Source organism: Callorhinchus milii, unplaced genomic scaffold, assembly GCF_018977255.1.
Source record: "Callorhinchus milii isolate IMCB2004 unplaced genomic scaffold, IMCB_Cmil_1.0 Scaffold27, whole genome shotgun sequence".
In the NCBI taxonomy this organism is placed as follows: domain Eukaryota; kingdom Metazoa; phylum Chordata; class Chondrichthyes; order Chimaeriformes; family Callorhinchidae; genus Callorhinchus; species Callorhinchus milii.
The window spans coordinates 4,889,194-4,899,467 of NW_024704768.1; the positions used below are offsets into that span (position 1 = coordinate 4,889,194).

The 10,274-nt window shown below is 49.5% G+C and overlaps 1 non-coding gene across 1 annotated transcript; it reads right to left on the reverse strand.

Annotated features, from left to right (window-relative positions):
- Positions 1-1,237: 1,237 nt before the first annotated feature.
- On the reverse strand, positions 1,238-3,243 carry LOC103172298. The gene is made up of 6 exons (XR_006085812.1): positions 3,160-3,243; positions 2,876-2,978; positions 2,708-2,731; positions 2,270-2,323; positions 1,770-1,827; positions 1,238-1,418 (listed from the first exon to the last, which is right to left on the reverse strand). It is a non-coding gene; the product is annotated as a tachykinin precursor 3 (transcript).
- Between the last annotated feature and the right edge of the window lie 7,031 nt (positions 3,244-10,274).

The following is a 10,274-nucleotide window of genomic DNA, read 5'->3' on the forward strand; positions in this document are numbered from 1 at the left end:
AGTGAGTGAGTGAGTGAGTGAGTGGAGTGAGTGAGGGAGTGAGGGAGAGAAGGAATGAGTGAGTGAGTGAGTGAGTGAGTGAGTGAGTGAGTGAGTGAGTGAGTGGAGTGAGTGAGTGAGTGAGTGAGTGAGTGAGTGAGTGAGTGAGTGAGTGAGTGAGTGAGTGAGTGAGTGAGTGAGTGAGTGAGTGAGTGAGTGAGTGAGTGTGAGTGAGTGAGTGAGTGAGTGAGTGAGTGAGTGAGTGAGTGAGTGAGTGAGTGAGTGAGTGAGTGAGTGGAGTGAGTGAGTGAGTGAGTGAGTGAGTGAGGGAGTGAGTGAGTGAGTGAGTGAGTGAGTGAGTGAGTGAGTGAGTGAGTGAGTGAGTGAGTGAGTGAGTGAGTGAGTGAGTGAGTGAGTGAGTGAGTGAGTATCAGATTGTAATTAGCTGGCGCAGTGACCCGAGGTGTCCTGGTGGCGGCGCTGACGAGCTGCCCGCTCACTGATGGCAGCAGCGCCTCCCGCGGGCGCCGCCTGGTATTGCGTCCGTCGACCTGAAACGCTGTGTAAACCGGACACGCGCGGTGGTGGCGGCCATGTTGTCCGGTTTAAGAGGCGGCCGGTGTTAACCGAAACACGGTGCCCGCCCAGCGGGGGAGCGCCGCCGGCTCCGCATAATGGCATCCGGACCCAGTTAGCGGCGGGATCAGGCCGTCCATCCGTCACGGCAGCACCAGCCAATCACAAGTGGCTCCAGCTGTCAAGTCAATCACGATGTCCCTCCCTTTCCTGTATCCCTGCGCTCCCCCCCACCCCTTCACTGATTGACAGCCCAATCCAGCCGCACGCAATTGGCTGGAGTCCGCTGTCGATCGCGATTTGACTCCTCCCCTCTCCGTCCGTGAGCCCCTTGTGGCTGAATGAGGCCTCAGTACCACAGAAGCCCCGAGTGAGGACAGTCAGCCCCCGCTGACCAGGACCAGCGCGGTGGGTATTTAACGCGGGCAAGAATACAAATGATTCGGAGCCGGGCGTTCTGTTTATTGGATTGTACTTTATAATCTCATTAGCCGTCTCCCCCCATGGTCACGCAACCCCACCCCCCCCTCCCCACCCCTTAATTGCCCAAATATCTATCACGTGTCAGACTGGCTCAGTGGTAGCGCTCTTGCCCCGGAGTTAGAAAGTTGTGGGTTGAAGCCCTCACACAGTCTAAGCTAAAGCACCAATGCAGTGCTGGGGGGGTGTTGTCCCTCGAGCCACTGCCGTCTCCTAAACACAGTCGCACAATCACCAGTAAATGTCGGGTTCAGTCGTATAAAACAAACACCGGTTTATTGGGGGTGGTGGGGGGGGGGGGAGGGCGCACTTTGAGAGATGAATTGAATCTTCACTTTCTTCGAACAGCCTCGGCACGAGTGGGTTAAACAGATCTCAGTGACCTGCAAACAAACAGAGCTTTAGTCAAGGGGACTATATATATATATATACACACACACACACTCTGTCCGTGTGCTCCAGAGAGGTTCACCACTCAGTGCCCAAACCACAGGATTGGCAAATAGGCACAAACAGGTTAACCAGAACAGGTAACTGGGAACATCTCTAACTTTCTCACACTCACACCATCGATATCGCTGCCTGACGAGCTTTCCCACTACTTGTCCGGCTGGGACCACCCTACCCGTTAGGGCTTTGGCTTGCAGGGCTAACGGGAGACGAGTGGTTAAACACTGGGAGCTTAAACCATCGCGAGTGACGCGTGGGGAAGGGTTAATGAGGGGAATGATTACCGTGGTCTGCCAGTGACTCCCATCGCTGAGGCCGCTCTGCCCGGAGGAGTTGATTCACCTGTTCAAATACATTTTGAGTTATTAATATTTTTGGTAATATTTCAGTGACTAGACACTATTGATCAGCGGTCAGTGCAGTGACCCTCCCACTCTGTCCCCATATCTGCAATAGTGCCCACTCTGGACCAACATGACATTGCCCATTCCTCCCAACTGTCCTGTGGTGGAGGCTGGGGGGAGGTCACCAATTTACCACCAGACTAATGAGGATTCCTTCCTCCACACACCTCTGTTTACCAGAACTCTGGCGTTAGTCGATTGGTGGATCGCTTTCTGGGGGCAATAATCCCTTTTAAAAAACACTAATAATGTCACTCAATCCGCGGCTGTTTGTGGGACGCTGCCGTGCACTATTGGCTGCCGCGTTTCGCCCACAAAACACGCATTTGATGCGCTCCCAGTGGAAGAGCAGATATTAAAAGCAAAGGCTTTATTCTCACCGTATTCCACGTTCCGTCTTCCCATGAGGCCAACAAAGAAATCGTGCATATTCCCTGCAGAAAGGAAGAAGCATTGATCAGCCACAAACAGGTTGGCTTCACTGTCGAGCACTGTCCAGCCTGAGTGTGGTGTCTGGGGATTTAAACTCAACTGATTTAACAATTCAGCTCTGCCTCCCGTTTGCTTTGTTTATTTCTGCCTCACACTGTGTGACATAGTGAGCGACGAACGTGTCATTTAACACCCTGGTTAATTGCCGGATCACCTTTCCGGGGGTAATAATCCCTCGAAAGAAATAATAATAATTCTATGTCTCTTATTCCGCATCGGCTCCTCTGTGTCATTCTCAGTGTCCAAATGTTGCTCCACTGCCCCAGACTTTATTCCCTGAGGCTGTTACTCTGCTCTCCGCTCCTCAGCTGCTCACAAATACTCACGTTTCTGAGCTGAAGCCTTTGTACCTGCAAAAAAAGAGGCAAAGAAAAGCAACGAGTGAGTGAGTGAGTGAGTGAGTGAGCGAGCGTGTGGGCGAGCGGGCAAGTGAGTGACATGAACACTCCGGTGTGTTCCCGCGTGTTATTCCATGTTCCGGTGTGTTCACTTACCGGCCATTCTCCTTCCCATCAAACCCACAAACCCGTCGTAGGAAAGTCCATCGTAGTAACGCTTGAAGGGAAACGAAGGCACATTTCCTGGATCTCGGTTTCCCTGAAACACAACAAACCCCAGGATTCAGAATGCCATTGGAAACGATATTGGGGAAAGAGAAGGGAGTCTGAGACATTGGACAGTATCCTCTACACTCGCTCAGGGCTGCACGGACCCTCAACAACAACTCGCCCCTATACAGCCCCCCCCCTCGCGCAGGGTGGGGTCCCAGAACACTCACCCGGTCCAGATCCCAGCCATTTCCTGGTTGTTGCACCGACTCCTCCCAATTCCCGTGAGAAGTCTTCAGGAAGATGGAGAGAACGGCCAGAGCGAAGAGAATCCGCATCATTCCCAGGTTTCCCGGCTGCTGATCCCGGCCGGAGAAGGAACGAGGCTGAAGAGGACAGAGAAACAAAGACGGGGAGAAAACCAGATCAGACGAACAGCCTCAAACACACAGGCGGCAGATCACGAGCTCAGCTCCAGACAATACACACTTACATTTTACAGCGCCTTTCACATCATCCAAACGGGTCTGGAACCCACAACCTTCTGGCTCTCAAAGAGACGTCTCAAAGCGCTTCACAGAATATACTGTAAAGTGTAGTAACTGTATCTTGTGAGCGAAACCTGGCAGCCAATAGTGCCCAGCAACGTCCCCACAAACAGCCGTGGAGTGAGTGACCACATTATTTTTTGTTTTGTGGGGGGGGGGGGGAGGGATTATTAGCCCCGAAAGTGATCCGTCAATTGACTAACAACCGTGTCCCCGCGTACTGCTGGGTGAACGGAGGCTGTGCGTGGAGTAAGGAAACGTTAGGTTTCGCCCCGGCTGGGAATCGAACCCGGGTTCTCTCGCTTGTGAGGCGAGCGGGAACCACCACACTGAAGGTCTCCACTAACTAACTAACGTCTCTTCAGCTGTTGTTGGCATAACAAAGCGCTTCACAGAACACACTGTAAAGTGAATTGACTGTATATTTGTGGCCGAGTAGATGTTCAGCAACGAGAGAGTTATCGCGGAGTGAGCTCGGGTTTCTCAGGCTGTCATTGAGGCTGACATCGCTGTCCGTGGTTCTCACCGTTAAACCTCTCAGTGTTGGGTTTACTCAACATTTACAAACTGTAAATCACTAACAATTAAACAGGAGAACTCAGGTACAGGATTTAAATTGATATGAAACAACTTGGAAGCTTAATAGAGCTGAGCTGCCACACAGACTGAAACACTCATACAGACAGACATATTCACACTGACACTTTACCACCGACACAGCCTCACACTGACACCCACATTTGCATCGAAACATACAGACTAATACAATCACACACACACACGTACTCACACTGACACACACACACACACACGTACTCACACTGACACACACACACACACACGTACTCACACTGAAACACACACGTACTCACACTGACACATACACTGACATACACACACACTGACACGCTCACACACACACTCGCACTGACACACACACACACACACACGTGCTCACACTGCGTGTGGCAGTCACCGGCTTTACTTAGCGTCGCTTTGCAAAATGAAACGGTCTTCAGGCCCCTGAACAGAAACACAATTAAATATAAAAAAAACGATTAAATATAAACAACAATTAAATCAGCAATTTATAAGAATGCGTTTGACTGATGGCAAAGCTCATCGATAAACTGTTTTGTTGCCGAACAACTAAAAGTTTCAGACACTGAGGCTCTCGCACTCGGGCACAGAAAGCCTCACGATAAACTTAACACCGAATCACCCACAAAACACACAGCAAACACGTTTGACCGTAAAATCCCGCGAAGCGCTTTGAGACGTCCGCCCGATGTGACGGGTGTCCTGGCAACACACGAGGCCAGTTACTGTGAATATTAATAAAAGAAAAACACTTTTAGCGCTGATGGTCCAGCAAACCTTGGCAATGCTCCGGGACTTTCTGCTGAGAAGTTGAGCGGCGTTCAGTTTCTCCTGTGTCTGATTCCGGTCAACTCGCCTGTGTCGACACCTGCGGGGAGGGTGAAGTCGGTGTCTCGAGTGCCTCGCAGCTCACAGTGACTGAGCTGACGCTGACTCTCTCTCTCGCTCTCTCCCCGCTCAGCTTATACAGGCTCAGCTGCTCGCGAGTGCTGTAACACAGACCAATCCCTGCCGGTGTCCCGGTGGGTGACACAGGACTCCCAGAGAAATGCACCAATTGGGAACCGAACAGCAAACATCTGGGATAGAACCAAATGCCTGCAGAGCAAGTCCCAGGACACCCCCCAACCCCCCCGCACACACCCTGGGGGGTATTTATGCTAATCCCTTCACTCCGTAGTTTGTCAAACGTCATAAAATCACCCCCTCCCCAGTCATCCGCGGTCGCTCGCGCTCTCACCTCTGAGTCAGAAGCTTGTGGTTCGAGCCCCACTTTTGGGGTGTGGTGGGGGGGTTTGAGCCCAGAGTCGGGGCTGAAGCTCCAGCCCTGCGCTGGGGGGGAAATGTAACTTTGTTTGCGAGTCACGTCACCTCCATATCTGTCCAGGTGGATGTTCAAGGTGAATGAGGGAGGAGAGACTATCGAGGATTGTGTATATCTCATCTATCTATATATATATATATATATATATCGCCCACAAAACACAGTCACTCCACTTTACAGTGTATTCTGTGAAGCGCTTTGACACGTCTTGAAGACGTGATGAGGCGCTGTGTCAAATGCCAGGATTATTATTACTATAATATCAGTGTTGCTGTGCACATGCCTCGGCGAGGAATAGAGAATTAAACATAAACAGTCGGAGAGGTCGCTCGAGTGGAAAAAAATAAGTCACAGAAAGTTAAAGAGAGGGAATGAGAGGTAGAGTGAGAGAAACTTGGAGAGATAGAGTGAGACATAGAGAGCAGTGGAGCGAGCGGGTGGGTGGGGGGGGACAGTTACATGGTTGTTTAACAAACAGGAGAGGACTCTTGTTGAATTGTCTCCCTCCCACCCCATGTGGGAATGAGCGAAGGAGGGAGCGCGAGAGAGAGAGAGATCCTCACACAAAGGGCAGAGCTGACTTCAAGGTAATCCAGCCTGAAAAGAGTCTTTGAAGGGAAAAAAAGAATTAATTAAGCAGCGGAATAATTTATTTCAATAACAGCTTGCTCCGAGCAGTCGGTCGCTCAGCTATAAACTGTGCAAATGTTGCTAAACGGATGAAAATGATTTGGAAGCACCTCAAAATTCTGGTAATGAGGACGAGGATTCAAGAGTAAATACTTAAGTAAAATTTGATGGAATAAACATGAAGTTTTTTTTTCCAAGGGCCATCGAGGACCGTAATGTTTATAATAATGATGATAATTTTACCTCTTGTTACAATTCAATCAAATCTGTAAGCGAAACACTGAAGGCTTTTAGAGATCAGAGTGTCTTCGAGGAGAGGGGTGAGGAGGTTGGGGAGTGAGGAGGGGTGGAGGGTGAGGAGGGGAGAATGAGGGCAGAGGTAAGTAGGGTCTCCTCGGAGCTGAGCTGAGCTCCTCTGAGCTCCAAGGTGACATGTTTGCCAATGGCATGTCACAAACATACACCCACATAGACACCCACATAAACACCCACATAAACACACACACACACAAAGGGGCGTATGCAGAAGACATTCACACAGACTCACTCACTGACTCAGTCTCACTGATACAGACACTCACACCCACGTCCAGCGATGGAGCGAGTGACCAATTTTATCTGGGGATTGTCGGCCAGGACACTGAGAGAGAGAGACTCCCTTCTTTTTTCCAATAGCTCCGCGGGATCTTTACATCCACCTGAACAGGCAGACGGTGGGTGAGGTTTAATGTCTCATCCGTATGAGTTTCAAGTCCTGATTTAGGGGTTTGAACCCACAACCTAAGTAATCAGGAACCCACTTGTCAGTCAATTGGCGGATCGCTTTCTGGGGGTAATAATCCTTCCCCAAAAAATTGGTTCCTCAATCCATGACTGTTTGTGGGACATTCCTGTGCCTCGTTTCACCCACGAAACACGCAGTCACTGCCCTTTACAGTGTATTCTGTGAAGACGTCTCGGCGATGTGAAAAGGCGCTCTGTCAAATGTAAGGGCTATTATTATTAATACCTTGTGACTGGGAGGTGAGTGCGACTGACTGAGTCGGGCCAATGTTTTCCTGTGTGGATGCTGTGTTCCTCTCTTCCCCCCCCAACCCCCCCACCCCCCCACCCTCGAGTACCTCATCCAATTCAGTCCACTCCTCAGAAGCAGCTCTTGTTGCAGCTCAAGATCTCATCAATCGAGCTGAGCGCTGCGAGATCAAAGGTCTAATCAAAGCTCTTTATACATCCTCCCCACTCGCGCCTTTATTTCATTAAATGATTTGACTCTCGTGTGTGATCCTAACCCTGCACAGGAGAGGCGCTGAATATTAAATAGCTCCTTGTTCAGGGCAGGGGGTGGGGGGTCTGAATGGCTCGCGCTTTATCAATTGCATTTCACCCACAAAGTATATACTCGATTTGCTTTACAGTATATTGTTTGAAGCGCTTTGAGACGTCTCAAAGAGGTGATAAGGCGTTATATCAACTGTGATGATTATTATTATAAATGCAAGTTGCTGTTGCTATAAATCTAATGAGAATCTTTTGTATTTGGTGTTTGAGTGAAACGTGATGGGGTGCTGTCAGTCAGTCAGGGTGTCTATTACACCCTGGAGATTGCTCAGCAGAGATGGGGGTGACGGCTTGTCATGTTCTGTCGGAGTGTAATTTGGGTCACGGAGATGAGCCGGACACACAGGACCACTTGTACAGATTGATTATTCTCTCCAGTGTTTGTGTGACTGGCAGAGACCAACAGGGAAATGAAGTCAGCCTCTGGACCTGTGCACTCACTGTCTGGCTCTCTGTCTCTCTTCCTCTCGCCGTCACTCTTGCGGTCCTGCTTGGACTCGATCAGGCACCGAATGGAAAGGGAAAAGAAACTCCAGGAAAGTGATCCTCCAACCGGGTTTCTACTTACTGCGCAGAGGCGAGTGTGTGGAGTAAGGAAACTTGGCTAAGGTTTCGCCCTGCCCGGGAATCGAACCCAGGTTCTCTCGCTTGCGAGGCGAGTGCTCTAACCATTGAGCTACCGGACTCCACGAGAGCCCTTCACCCTGGTTAGCAGTGGTTATCAGCTGTCAGCCTGACTCAGTCCATCACTGCCCTCACCTCTGGGTCAGAAAGTTGTGGTTTCAACTCACAGTCTAGGCTGACGTTCCAATACAGCGCTGGGGGGGGAACACTGAATGCTTCATAAGATGCTAAACCTGTTCAAGATCCTCCGCGGCGCTATAGGAAAAGAAGGGAGTTTCTCTCTCTCTCTTTCCTTTTGTCGTGGCCAACAATCCCCCAGATAAAATCGATCGCTCGCTTGATGGCTGTTTGTGTGATGTTTCGTGAGGTTTTTGTGGTGTCCGCTAGTCCGGGATAGAGACTAGATTTCACTCAGTCGGGAACACACTGACACGGTGACACAGTGGGGGCCAGCAGTGACGATTTGTGGTTGACAAGTACGGTCACAACCCGTAAAGAGACAGAGAAAAGGCATCAAACAGATCGGAAATCGTGATGGAACTTTATTCACTGTCGGGCGTCAAGGGAAATGTCAGGGTCTCTGGGGAGTTGGCGTGTGCCTCTCTCAGTGGGTGTGTGTATGTGCGTGTGTGTGTGCGCGCTGTGGGTGTGTGTGTGCGCTGTGGGTGTGTGTGTGTGTGCGCGCGCTGTGGGTGTGTGTGTGCGCTGTGGATGTGTGTGTGCACTGTGGATGTGTATGTGCGCTGTGGATGTGTGTGTGCACTGTGGATGTGTATGTGCGCTGTGGATGTGTGTGTGCGCTGTGGGTGGGATCATCGCAATCAGGAAGTGTAATTTTCAAGACCTTTAAAAAGCATCAGAAAATGGCTCAAAACTGATTATTAGCCGTATCAACGCTTTATCAAGTCTTCGGTACACCTCAAAGCGCTTCACAGGATAGACTGTAAAGCAAAAATAACAGCACAACCTCCACAGCGACCTCCACCACTGTGTGCGCCTATCAATCAACATCTGACCAGGTGCAGACATGATTAAAGATATGTCACCAAAACAAGCCCCCAATCCTTCTCCCGCTCCACCCTCCAGCCTCTGCCCCATCATCTGTTAATCCATGTTAATGACCATTCCATCTGGGTGGGTGACCTTGTATTTACCCACATTAAACTCCATTTGTCAGCCATGAACTCAATGGCTGAGTTTCCATCCCGAACTCTATAAGAGACGGCTTCATTTTGCCCTTTAATATTCTCAAAAAAAGTAGCGAGAGAGAGAGAGAGAGCTGTTTACATGACATACAATTAATAAAGTAATCTCGCCCTTCACATCGGGACCGTTCACTGTGAAGTGTAGTGACTGCGTACATTGCCAGCAAGGAAAAACTCCCTTCTCTTTTTGAGTAGTGCCATGGGATCTTTAAAGGCACAGATGGGACCTCAGTTTAATTCTCTCCTCAGATGTGTGCGGGCCGCTGGTGTGCGCAATTGACTGCTGTGTCTCGCCCATAAAATGCACAGCCTTTGCAGTATACCTATGAAGCGCTTTGAGACATCTCAACGACGTGATAAGTCTCTCTATCAAATGCCAGGATTATTAGTATGATTAATTATCATTATTATAGAATATCAAAACCCAAACAACTTCTGAGGCATCGAAGGAGCTTTTTTTAAATCCAGGTTTTTTAAAACGACAAACTCGCGGAACGAGCTGGTAAAATTATCTTTTAAATTATTATCAGCATTTCTGCTCATAATCAGTCAATTAAAAAATAGACACTGAGAGACGTTGCAAGATCATGAGGAGCCCAGACTCCCGGCGTGCCTCACCCTCGGGGCTGTTTTGTGTGAAGCTCAGCCTTGTTTGCAGTGAACCGGTCGCTGATTGCATTTCTGTATTTGAAAAATGGATCATTTAAGATGTTCTGTGCGCAAGATTAGTCTGAAGAATGCCCTCTCGCTTTGGGCTAATAGGGGTGACACTTATTATCGAGGGGGCGCTTTGCTCTCATTTTCCTTTCATTCGCTTGAAATTGGCACATTTCTCAGCCGCAGATACGTTACAAACTTGACTGGTTTTAACCATTTTGGATCAAGTTCCTGATGGTTCCCTGGTTCGTTTGCTGTATATCACGGTGGGGAGAATAGCAAGTAAACAGGCTGTCCAAACACAGAGCTACAGAGTGAGCCTGATCTCTCTCTCCTACCTCTCCGACTTGCTTACTTCCCAACCCACCACCTGCTCTCATGGCACTATTTGAAAAGAGAAGGGCACTTTTCTCACTCTC